The sequence below is a fragment of the Panthera onca genome, chromosome B1, assembly GCF_046562875.1.
Source record: "Panthera onca isolate mPanOnc1 chromosome B1, mPanOnc1 haplotype 2, whole genome shotgun sequence".
Taxonomy (NCBI): Eukaryota; Metazoa; Chordata; class Mammalia; order Carnivora; family Felidae; genus Panthera; species Panthera onca.
Genome location: NC_138342.1, coordinates 131,243,413 through 131,256,824, shown reverse-complemented (window position 1 = coordinate 131,256,824; position 13,412 = coordinate 131,243,413). Strand labels below are relative to the sequence as shown.

At 38.3% G+C, this 13,412-nt stretch overlaps 1 long non-coding RNA gene across 1 annotated transcript in view; it reads right to left on the bottom strand.

Moving 5' to 3' along the window:
- The window catches only part of LOC144616129 (uncharacterized), a 386,882-nt gene that overhangs the window by 362,480 nt on the left and 10,990 nt on the right, over nt 1-13,412 (bottom strand). Inside the window, exon 2 of the long non-coding RNA XR_013555115.2 lies at nt 2,146-2,274. This is a non-coding gene — a long non-coding RNA (uncharacterized LOC144616129). The remainder of the gene's footprint in view (nt 1-2,145; nt 2,275-13,412) is intronic.

Genomic DNA, 13,412 nt, shown 5'->3' with positions numbered 1-13,412 from the left:
CCTTGAGCCCTCCACCAGAGACTGATTTGATTTGATAAGTCTTCAAAACTCTCCAGTGTTAACACACTCCCCAGGTGAGCAGGCAAATCTGGGAAACAAGGTGATAGGTGATAGTCCACAGCTGCAAACGAGCTTGTTCCTCTTGTTGATTATGTCCCAGCTGTTTAACCTCCCCTCTGCCTGACTCCTCAAAGCATCCTAAAGCTGGACTCGCTCCAGATGACAGCCTGCTCTGACATGTATTTGCAGAAAAGCATTTGAGAAAGATAAGGAATGTAACATTTGTTCCTTGATGATAATAACTCAAACCTCCATGCTCCCTTCCTCCACAACACCAATTTCATCAGTATCACCATAAGAATTCACTAGAGGCTCCACATGATATATATCATGCACACGAATTGATACAAACACATCTGTGCTGATGTGCACATCTTTTTATCATTACAGATGATATGTCGGCTGCTGCATAATGTTTTTAAAGTCTTAAGATTGCATCTATTTATTTCTGAAACAGGGCGGGGGGCGGAATCTCCCTGGGAAAAGAGGGAGGCTTTCATTTTGCTGGACAGCCATGCTGAATTAATTGCACTTCCAAAACATTCTTGCCTCAACCACATTTCAAGAAGACTCTAAGCTACAGAGAATGAAAACTACCTTCCACACACATCGAAATCAGGAAATAAGAAGAGGCACCAGATTGCCACCCCCGAACCCCCACCCCCCACCCCCCCGACACACAGGGTCTTATTTCTCTCCTGCCATTCATGAGAAACCTGGTGATTGCAGGGAAATTGGAGATGAAATGGTCACAAAAGTAGAAAGATATTTAGCCTAAGGACAGCTATATGTGTTCCAGAACAAAGTAAAAAAAAAAGGTCAAACCTAAGTCAAAGGAATGGCTCAGCTTTCTCTAAAACAGAGACAGAGAACGTTTCTCAGCTGAAAACAAAATAGGAGCAGGAGAGGAAAGAAACCTGAGATACAGCTTGATAGCATTCTCTCGTCTTGGCCAAATGTTCATTTGGATTGTCAAAAATGATGGAGAATCAAACTGCATAAAGCCTAAAGGTGTAGTATGGTCTATAAGTAAATAAAAAGATCCCTAATCATGGGTTAGCAGTGGGGGCCCAAAAAATGCATTGCCCATGTACCGTGAAGTTTTAGGATGCACTGGGAGTCCTGGATCCAAAAAAAGCCAACTGTAGAGGTCAGACCTGCTATGTGCATTCCCAATCAGCCTAACCAGTCAAACCCTGGCCATCTAAAAAGGATTAAAGATTAGTTATCATTTCAATCCTATGTAAGAAGATCTATATTTCTCTTTTAGACACAAAATTCTCTAGAGAGTGGTGCTTGCCAAACACTCTGAAAAAATAATCTCTCAAAATTCTTGCAACCCACTGTGTTATGATTTCATCTCATGAAATACAACACCTTTACATTAAACCTCATAAAACTAAATCCCACTGGATCTCTTCCAGATTCAGAGAATAAGCAGTTCTGTTGGGGATGCTTAGAAAAGTGAAACATAGCCTCTTCTCATTGGGCCAGTTCCCACCACTGGGTCCATTTCACAGGGAATAATTTTCCTTACTTCTACCAAATATTTACATGTGATTAATCTCACACATAATAGATCTTGCAAATTATTTGTGAATAAAATAACACCTTCCAACATCATGATGTTAATTCCCCTAAACAGTATCTTTAAGTTGAAATGTACACAAATTCATTCTGGTTTTCCAGTCTATGAAGTTGTCTCTAGTTCTCCTGGATTCATCTGCGGGTGATCAAAAGTATGAAAACAAAGGCCATGAAGGACAACATAAAAGGCTCTCTGGCCAAAGAGAAATTCTCTTGGGTTTCCATTATAGTCTTGACTTGAGAACAAGAAACAGTTGCCTTGCTAAATAGTATGACAATATCTCCATGCAACATACACACACATTCACACAAAGCAAATCTTCACATGGTCTCATCAGTAGCTATATATTTTTCCAATACTTTCATCTTCAGCAACAAGGCCATCCTCCCATAAAGATCTCACCAAGAAATCAATGACCAGTAAATCAAAGAGTGATACTCCATGCATTCATATTATTATTATTATTATTATTATTATTATTATTTCTCTTTACTCACATTTATCTCCAGTCTTTCCATTTGTCTCAAAGGTGGGTCAAACATCATTAAGGAGTTGTCTCTATTAATCCCATCAAGACTCTTCTTACTAGAATTCCACACCACATGTCTTCTCACGTGCCCTCTAATCTGTAAGACAGAAACAATACCTTTTTACCAGGGTTTCTTATTAGTCTTAAGTGAGAATAATTACCTCCAAAAACACTTTTTAAACTAACATCAGTTGTTGTGATTGTTATTAATAAGCCCAGGTTGAACCTCCAAAGTCCACTCTTTCCCAAGATCATTTATTCATTCTACAAATATGTTCTGAGCACCTATTAAGTGCCAAGCACTACATGGTTCAATGATGACCAAAAACAACTATAGCTACTGCCTTCATGGAGCTTATTATGGTCTGCCTAGTGAGGGGGAAAGACATTAATTTAATAATCACACTAAAAAAATGGAAAATTATAACTGAAATAAGTGCTTTGAAGGAGCTGTACATAGTGTTGTGAGAATTTATCATAGAGGATTTGACCAGCAGGGGTCATTATGGTTCACTTATTTAACAGTATTAATTGGGCACATTAATTACCACATACTGTGAGGTGCTGGGGATTCAAAGACTAACACATGATGCCAACCCTCAATCAGTTCACCATACAGAGAGGCATATGTGTAAATAAGCAAGCACAGCAACATCACAGGAGGACAGTGAGGCACAAAGGAAGAGGTAATTCTATAGAAAAAGAAAAGGGAATGGATATGAGAAAAGATTTTGTAAGGGAGGTGAACCAAGTCTTAAAGAATAAGTAGAAGCTTCTTGGGTTCACCCTGAGAAAAGGCACTTCAAAAAGAAGCAGTGTGAGCAAAGACAGAGTAGTGGAAAGTGTATTACATGAGAGCAGTAGTTCTCAAGGGGGTGATTCCCCTTCTCCTCCACCACCAGGGGATATTTGGCAGTATCAGGAGACGTTTTTTTGGTTTTGACAACCTGGGAGGCAGGGGGAGGTACTGCTGGCATCTAGTAGGTACAGAGCAGAGATACTGCTAAACATCCTACAAAGTACAGACAGCCCCCTACAACAGAAATTTTTCTGGCCAAAATGTCAATAATGTTGAGGTTGAGAAGCCCTGCGTTAGAGGAAATACAGCAGAAAAACTTCATCACTCACATATGTATGTCAGCGAAACAGGAACACTTCTACTCCCATGTGAAAAACAGTCCCCAGAATTGGATGTCCTTCCTCTCTGAGGTGTTGCTCACATCTCCATTTAAGAGACATCCAAGAAATGAAGCACACACAGGGGGCTGGGGTTTGAGGAAAAGGTCTGCACTGGAAATACAGGTTTAGGGCACACCATTGAGATGATCACTTAAATCCTGTGAGTGGATGAGGCCATTCAAGAAGAATATGTGAAATACTGAAAATATTAAAAAGCTTCGCAGAGAACACTGGGTTGGGTGGGGGGGGGGGGGGGGTGGACTCCATTTAAGAGGCTGACAAAACAAGCATCAGCAAAGGGAAACATGAACGGATAATCAAAGACTAGAAGGGGAACCAAAGGAGAAGGACACCATGAAAGTCACAGAAGAATAGGATTTCAAAATTAAGGGATAATTATTCAAATGAGTTGAAAATGTATGTCTATACAAAACCTGAATACAGATGTTTACAGTCTTATTCACAATTGCTCAAACTTGGAAGCAACCGTAAGGTCCTTCAAACCGTGAATGGATAACTATGGTACATCCATACAATGGCATATTACTCAGTGGCAAAAAGAAATGAGCTAGCAAGCCACCAACCAACTTGAAGGAAACTTAAATGCAAATTACTGAGTGAAAGAAGCCAATTTGAAAAGGTTACATACTATAAGATACCAAGTATATGCAAAACTATGGAGATCATAAAAAGACGAGTGGTTGCTAGGAGCTCCAGAAAAAAGAAAGAGGGACCAACAGATAGAGCACAGGAGATTTTTAGGGCAATGAAGCTATTCTGTATTATACTGTAACAGTGGATACATGACATTACGCACTTATCGAAATCCATGTAACTGTACAACCCAAAGAGTGAAGCCTAACGTAAAGTAGGGACTTCAGTTAACACTGACGTACCAGTACTGGCTCATCATTTGTAACAAATATACCACACTAATTCAAGATGTAAAAACTGTGATAGGGGAAAGAGGAGGTATACGGGAACTGTCTGTACCTTCCACTTAATTTTTCTGTAAGCCCAATCCTGCTCTAAAAACTAAAGTCTATTAACTGTTCTTAATATTAAATATTAGAGTAATATATGTGCTAATGAAGGTTAATGTAGAAAAAGAAGCTAAATTTTACCTTAATGGTAAATTTTAATATTTTAGGTAAAATTCAATATAAAGGTAATTATAATAGATAATTTATCTTCCAAAAAATTGAGTGATAAACTGTTAAATGCCACAGAGAAGTCAAATGGGAAGGAACAATACTGAATCTACTCGACTTGACAATTAGGGCATCACAGTGACCTTTGACAGAATGGTGAAATGATCAAGGAAAGGATTACAGTGGGCTCAACATAAATTAGTGGTAAGAAAGTGGATAAATTGAGTATAGAAGCTAATGCTACCATTGCAATCCTTTGAAATATACAAATGTATCAAATAAACACCTTAAACTTACACAATGTTATATGTCAAATATATTTCAATTTTTATAAATGCAAAAGAAATAGTGTAGACAGCTCCTTCAAGAAGCTGGGTTGTGAAAGAATAAAAGGAGAGTAAGGGAAGCGGAATAGAGATTTTTTTTTTCTTAATACAGAAGGGACTTGAATATGTTTGTAAACTACAGGAAAGACTCAGCAGGGATGAGAAATACAGCAAAGAGCAGAGATGACTAAAGAACAAAGTCAACTAGGAAGCCATGGCAGAAAACTGACTCAACTCTTGGAGGAAAAAAACAGGGACATCTTCCTTTGATATTTTAATTAAGTTTTAAGGAGATTTTGAAAGACAAGGGGTAGTGGCCAACTACCAAACAGAAGAGAGAGTAGCAAGACCAGTTTTGACTCCCTTACCATCCGACCTGGTCTTCAGTCTCAGGTTTCTAAAGATCAGCATCGGGAGCACTCAACAAGCTTACACAGGCCAGCTGTGCAATATAGATTTGTGTGAACTTGAACTGGGAATCAGCAATCCTAGGACCCACTCACATTCCCCTACCCTACATCTATCACATCTGCACACCACAATAGCATCATTTCTTAGTGATTTCACCTAGTTTCTTGACCCTCCTGGGACCATGGAAACATCATCTATAAAACAGAAGCACCATCTTTCTAGCCTTCTGCTGGGTGCTCGATCAACAGATATTGGGATTGTTTCTTTTTTTTTTTTTTTTTTTTTTTAATATATGAAATTTACTGTCAAATTGGTTTCCATACAACACCCAGTGCTCATCCCAAAAGGTGCCCTCCTCAATATCCATCACGGGATTGTTTCTTAGTATAGACAGTGATACTGCAGATGGACCGCTGCTTTGGCTGAGGAGTGAGGCTTCTGGTCAGGGAGATTTTCTTTCTAACATCATGAAGAAGAAAAACAAGTCAGCCAAGCAGTATTCTCTATGGTAAGTTCCAATATCTATCCTCCCAAAGTCAAAACAACCTCAAAAGATAAACTTGTGCTCTGAGGTCAATATGAACTTCAACATGAGCCAATCTAATGTTAACCAACACTGGGATTCATTGAATTTTTTAAAACCTTTCTGTTTATATCAAGGAAAATTGCACTGAGATAATCACAGATGGACTAAGCAATCTCTGAAACAAACAAAAACAGTTTACATGACTTTATATGGAATAAAATCTTTATCACAAACTTTTGATCTTATAAGCAAGTCATTTTTTAATCAAGAAGGAGAATGTTCAAAAAAGGAAGGAAAAAAAAATAGGCTAAAACCATATCATCCCATAGTATGTTTCCATAAACTAAAGATCAAAGCCTAAGGACCCAACACATCCTACTCCCATAGCTCAACCATCCTGGTCTAAGAAATTCAGCAGAGTATAGCATGGAAGTCTTAGTTAGAAGGTTTTCCAAGAGAAGACATTTCAGTACCATAGCAATGAGTTGGCAAACTTCCTCTAACCTCAACCTTGCACCCTGACACTTTTACTTCCAATTGCTTCTTCTACAGCCCCAGCCGAGGTCTAATCAGACTGAAAGGGCCAGGGATAGGCATTGGGGCAGCCTGACTCACACACCATACATTCAAGTCTATGACCAGGATTACTGTGAAACCCTTGATAAGAGCCTTACAAGAACACTAATAAATTCAAAGAAAACTGGTGATCCTAAATGCCCCCCAATTCATCTTCCTAGAGGTTCTTTAGACCAAGGATGAGCTAGAGCTGGGCCCTTCCCTGGCCATGCCTTAGTCTTATTCCCCCATTCCCGCTGTCACCATGTCTTCAGCCCTTGACCAGAACGCAAGGACATTCTATGGAAAGAAGATAGGTGGCAGGACCTATCTGTGCTGTGGAAAGATTCATCCGGATCAGGGAACTAGAAACAGCATAGAGTATTCACTTCCAAATTTAAATCTAGAACTGATCAGTAATGTAAGAAGTCAGATTATATCTCTACATGAAATTATGACCAGGAAATAAAACTAACACATTGTCCTGGAAATGTGCAAACAAGAAATTAGTCATGGTGAGGAATACCAGAATGAAACTAAAAAGATCCCAGGAGTTTACACCCTAACTCCCACTCTTGGCTGTAAGTGTGTTTTCTCTGCCTTCTTGTCTCTTGTGTGCTGTATATACAGAATGCTGATACAAAATGGCAGCAGGTTGCTTATTTCTTTCCACACCACACCAAAAGAATAGAGACCATCTTGTGGCTATAACAGGTAGATTGGAATGCTTGTGTTTCTTTAACGAAATGTCTTATAGCTCCCAAAGTAATTTTCTATGTATTGTTTTGTAGTACAAAACACCACTAAACATCTCATACTACAAAATAGTCTTAATGTGACTTTAGGGAACACATGACATGTTAGGATCAAGTGTTTGATGCATAAATATGCCCATGTGGTGCCTAAACTGCCACAATGAATCCTAGGTCTTGTAGAAGATCATCTGAATACTTGGGGCCAGATGTTGGTACATGGGGCACTTATCATAAACTGCCTCTTATCTGTGGTAATGTCTGATTTCTCCTATTAGAAATTAAACTCCAAATATACAAGGAACATGTGCCATCTTCTCCTTTCCCTTCCTCTTTTCAATCTTCCCTCATTTCACTAACATGCACCTATTACTGTAAATGTTTTCAGTGATAACCGATATTAAATGAATGAATGAATGAATGAATGATCAAAGTTCTATCAGGTAGGCATGTGTTTGGCTACAAATGAATTTTAAAAATAAAAGCCTTCACTACAAGAATTTACACAGACATGATTTTATTTTGTCTCTGGCAACAAGAACTCTAAGGGTAGAAACAGCAGGCTGACAAGAGTAGCTCAGAATGCCATATGTCTGCCCTTGAGATCACAAGATGGCTGCTATACTTCCAGATCCTACATCCAATTTCCAGGAAGCAACAAGGTGAGAAGACTAAAAAACTTGTCCCCAACAGTTTTTTTTTTTTTTTTTTTTTTTAATTTGAGAAGCAGGGCATAAGGGCAGAGAGAGAGAGAGGAGAGAGAATCCCAAGCAGGCTCCACACTCAGCATGGAGCTCCACGTGGGGCTCAATCCCACAAACCTAGGATCACAACCTAACCCAAAATCAAGAGTCAGTCGCTCAACCAACTGAGCCATCCAGGGGCCCCAGCTTGGTCTTTTTGCATGGGAAGGAATGCTGTACACCTGCATCACTGGCCATCCCGGGTAGAAAGTGTCTAAGAAAAGTTATTTAGTATTTTCAACTTATTTCAAAGGAAAAGGCAAGGGACAAGGCTGCTGGGAATGAGGTTGAGTGAGCCAAGTCCTGGAGCTCTCTCTGTAGACAGTTCTTTTACCAAGAATGAAGTTTACACATACCTTGCTCCTCACTGATACTGTTTTGTTCAATTTATTTAGTCAAAGCTCTTTGGGTTGGTATTATCAAGAGTCCCATTCATTTCATTCTAATATTTCCAGAGTCCAGTGGAGAGCCTTGTATTCTAGCCTTTCCAACCATTTGAAATTGATGTGGACAGCTCATATTTCTATCCCAAATTTCTGTCCAATTATATTCATTTCATTACCAAATTTTTGAAATTGATTAGTTTTGTTAACATTCTTTTTTCCCTACTTTGTTTATAAGTGCCAGAGTTGGAATTCAAACTCAATCAGATCTGTATTCACCATTCTTTTGCTGCTTCTGGAATACCTCTGACTACAGAGGTACATGCACACACTTCACCACTGAAAGGATTTCCAAACCTTTTGCTCACTGAATTCTTTATAAACTTGCCTGGCATATGATAAATACATAAAATAGAAAAAGAATTATTTACGGGTTTGGAAAGTTGGACATCCTTATGGAAAAAAGTATTACAACCCTATCTCATACCGTACACAAAAGTCAATCCCAGGCCAATTAAGGACATATATATGAAAAGCAAAATCTCTAGAAAGAATATTAGGATCCTCTTTTTATGAAATATGTCAAGAAAGGGTTAAACAAGTCATAGAAAGCATAAACCGTAAACAAAAAGACTGATAATTTTGTCTGAATTAAAATTACTTTGGAATGAAATAAGACCATAATAACAGTTTTAAAAACAAGACCCAGAGGAAGTGAAATATTTGCAATTCATTTCATTGATTTTTTTTAGAAACATGATATCTAGAATACATAAAGATCTATAAGTCAATAAAGATTTAAAAAATAGGAAATGGGGGCAAACAGGCAATTTGCTCAAGAAGAAATCTGAATGGCCTGTTAATACACACACAAAAAAATTTTGAACTTCACTTACGATAAGGGAACAGAAAAAATTAATATGATACACATTCACACCATCAAAGTGATAAAATACATGTATGTGAATACTCAGTGTAAGGATGTGGGAAAATAAGAGCCCTCCTATAATATTGTCTGTGGGAGCCTCAATTGGCACAGACACTTTGAGAGCAATTTGGACTATCAAGTGCATATCCCATGATTCAGCAATCCTGTTCCCCAGTACACATCATGGAAAAAGTCTCTCAAGTGTGCACAGCGAAAAGTATGCAAAGATGTTCACGGTAGCTTTCTCTGTGACAACAAAAATTTGGAGAGAAGACAGTCTAATTGTCTATCAGAAGGAGAATGAATTCCATTTATCTGATGGAATACTGTAAAAAAAAAATTACAATTACTGAGATAGAGCTGATGTGCCAAGATGGATAAATCTCCAAAACAGGGTACCACCCTTAATTCCAATCGAAACATGGTACCACCACCAAAAAAGGTACCACCTTTAATCATGAAGTGTGGCCTGCCTTCCATTTCCACCCTCTATTTAAATTCCATCCTTCCTCCATGTCCTCACTCAAGTGCTAGCCTTCCCAGGAACTTTCTCTGCAGTTTCTAATCTTGATCTTTCCCTTTTGGTTGGCTTTTGATTTGTATCTCTATTATGACATCCACACAGCAATACAAGAAAGAGCCTTCGCATCATAGCCTTACCAATACCCCTTTTTTTAAATCTTGGATAATTTCACAGGGGGAAAAAATCTCATTTTAATGTGCATTTATTGTTACTACTGAGGTTGAAATTTTATCATATCCTAATACTTTGCTTGTATTACTTCTGTCTTATTCATTTATAGCAAACTTCACAGCCTTTTGAACACAGTTCCTAGCATATGTTGAAAACAGAAAATCAAGTTTGAACTAAAATGAATTAAAAGCTAGAAATCCAATGTGAATCAACAACAAAAAAACTCAGACAAAAAAAGTAAGTGCAACATAAGAAGTGTACTACAATACAAAGCATATCACTAATACTACAAACTTGCACACTGAGGCTCTTTCTTAATTAGGTGAATGGAATGCATACCTTTATTTCTTACATGATGCTGAGTATAGGGGGTATCCGTTGCTTAAAGCTTAAATAGCTTCTGCTGGTTTGAGGAACAAGCAGTTTTTGACAGAGACAGAAAGAACACATACACCAAGAAAGTATGTGCCAGGAGCCAGCGTTCCCTACAAGGACCCTAACTCGAGACAGATCCCCCTCCCAATAAACTTTGAATTCTGTGAATGTATGACCTTATTCCTTAAATTTAACGTATGTATCTTTGGAAAGGTTCCTATTAACCTTATGACTTCTGGGTTTTACAGCTAATAAGCAGAATCATAACTGAAATGATTACATAAATACAGAGTCACCTTTCCTCCAGAAAATGCAAGCTATTTTTTCCCAGCAGTTCACACGGCATTTAGTGGTCCCTGGGTTTTCTATTATTTCTTTGTAGAATTCTAGAGATCCCAGGAATCATTTCCAGACAGCATAGTTTTTGGTAACAGTTTCCAGTAACAGTCTGCCATTCAAATTCAGACGTTCAAATTGGGAACCAAATGCTCAATATAAAAAAGATCTGTAGCAAAAAACAGCAATAGAACTGGAATTATCAAGATCAGAGCCAGTGACCATCACTGCAATATTTTCTTGTCTTTTCATTTATGAGCAATTTATCACTGTCTGGACTTGAACATGTAGCATCAGCCAATCCAGATTTGAAAGGAGTGCTTGGCTCCCGGAGTGCCAGACAGACAGAATCTCCTTCTTTTAGGGTCGAACTCCTTAGGAGATTAACTCCAGAACACTACTTACTTGGGATTTAACCTCACTAAACCCAACTGAATCAGGATCAGGTTATATGGTTGTCACAGGACAGAACAACAACCAGAAAGGACAAGTTTGTCATATTTTCATTACTTTATCCCCTTATGAGTATATACTATTCTGTTAAAAAGCAAAAACAGGGGCACCTGGGTGGCTTGGTTGGTTAAGCATCCGACTTCGGCTCAGGTCATGATCTCACGGTCCGTGAGTTCGAGCCCCGCGTCGGGCTCTGTGCTGACAGCTCAGAGCCTGGAGCCTGTTTCAGATTCTGTGTCTCCCTCTCTCTCTGCCCCTCCCCTGTTCATGCTCTGTCTCTCTCTGTCTCAAAAATAAATAAACGTTAAAAAAAATTTTTTTTAAAAAAAAGCAAAACCAAACAAAATAATGATGGTAGCAACGTGCAGAAATATTCCTCTAAATATTCTACCTCTAAATATTCTGCCAGCTTCTAAATTATATTTTCATAGATACAAATTTATATGAAATTTAGCAAGGGATGTTTCTGCTTTTTGTTTGTTTGGCTTTTGTTTTGTTTTTGTTTTTAGTGTAACGCAAAATAAATAAGACTTTGTACTAAATCTGCAACTGTCATGAGTAAATACATTTCACAAAGTTAAAAAAAAATCAGCTTACACCAGACTTCGGTTTATATTAAAAAGTTCCTTAGGGGCCTGGGTTTTACATTTGAGCCCTGATTTAGCTAAAAGATTTATAAGGGCACATGTAGAAATACAGGTCCCTACTGGGTGATGAACCCAGGTTGAGACATAATTATGATTCTCTCTGCTCTCCATTCCACTGGAAACAGCTCCCAGGAGCCCAGAGGGAAGATGGTCGCCAAAGAAGAACATAAATGTTCTAGCAGTATGGCCACCTGGGTCCTAATCTCCAATGCCAATCAAAAGGACATTAGAAGATGATACACAAGTCTTTTTCAGATATTAAATTAACAGGAATACTTGCTTCCCTTGGAAAACTAATGTCAGTGATGTTTCGTAGACCTTGAAGCCAAATTTGGTTAGATCAATTTGTACATTATCATTCCATGCTGTTGCTCAGTTCAGCCTGTCATAAGTGCAGTGACAGCACTCATGAGCCTGAAAAATGATGTCCCCAAGTAAGATGTGTAAAACAAGCCAGGAATAGAAAATTGGAATTTTCCTTGTAAAAGAATAAATAAAATTGCTTAATAACTTGCTGTAATTTCTCAAGAGTAAAGTAACTCACTGGGAGGCCTGATCTTGGTGGCCTATACCCTTTGAAAATGTCCCCATATCATCCCCTTATGGGACAGAGGGGGAGAACCTATTCATCAGTCCACTGGGAGGCGCCACAAGGTTTTTTACAAGCTTCACGTGGCTGCAGTGTTGTTGCAGGAGTCCCCATTGTTGCTGCTGTCACTTAACTATCACAGCAAAGAACACCCAGAAAACTCCTCACAAGAGCCTGGTAATCAACAGCCAGGGTCTCAAGAATACAAGGGTTGAATGTCAGTATTCAGCTATGCCACAAAAACAAGATTTAACAAGGAGATTATAGGAAGAAAGTACCTATTCTTTCTCTTGATGACACCCTCCCCACCACCCACCACATACCCTGACCAGCATTCTCCTAACAGTTCAGTGCAGCAGGACCCCAATCTTGCAAAACTTAGATAATATGAAATTTTGATAACATGAAAGTTCATAAAAACTACCATGTTATCAGTTCTCACCAAGAAAAATATACACATTCTGTACACTTGGAGTAGGTACAGGTATAAAAAGTTGGAAATGTACAAATCTGTACAAGAACATTAGCAAAGTATTATTCTGAGTATTTTCTGGAAGTCTGACAGTCAAGCGAGTTCCATATGGAGAAACTACTTTAAATTATTATTTTAATTCTATGTAGTTCTGTTGAATAAAACATTGGTCATCATTACTTGTTTATTCCCTCAAGTAAGATTACTTACATGGTTTTCTAATATTTGTGTTGAGGATTTCCTATTTCTTTGGCAAAAGGACCTTACTGTTGTAGGTTTACTAGCTTGTCACTATTTTCATTTTTCCTAATTCTTTGTTTTCACATCCAATGTGATGTTTGTCTCATTTTTTAATCTTATAAGTTATTTATGGAAACGGATGTCATTTTTGGATACCCGCAACATCAATCTTTCCCTACATCAGAATGAGTTTCATCTGCCAGTTTGTGGAAGGATCTGCCCATAATAAATAGTCTGTTTGCCTGTGTGCCTTTGGTTTAGGAACTGGACAGTGGATTCACAGATGTCCCTTGTGGCTCAGGGATTAGGCAGTCTGATCCCCGAACCACAAGCCACATAGGATATAATATTAAAATGACCATATAACTACTACATAAATAACAAGTGAAGTGTTCCCATGACTGCCAGCCATTCTCTTGATCACTAACATAATTTCCTATGGCTGAAAGCAATAATGCAGTATGTGAACGTATCC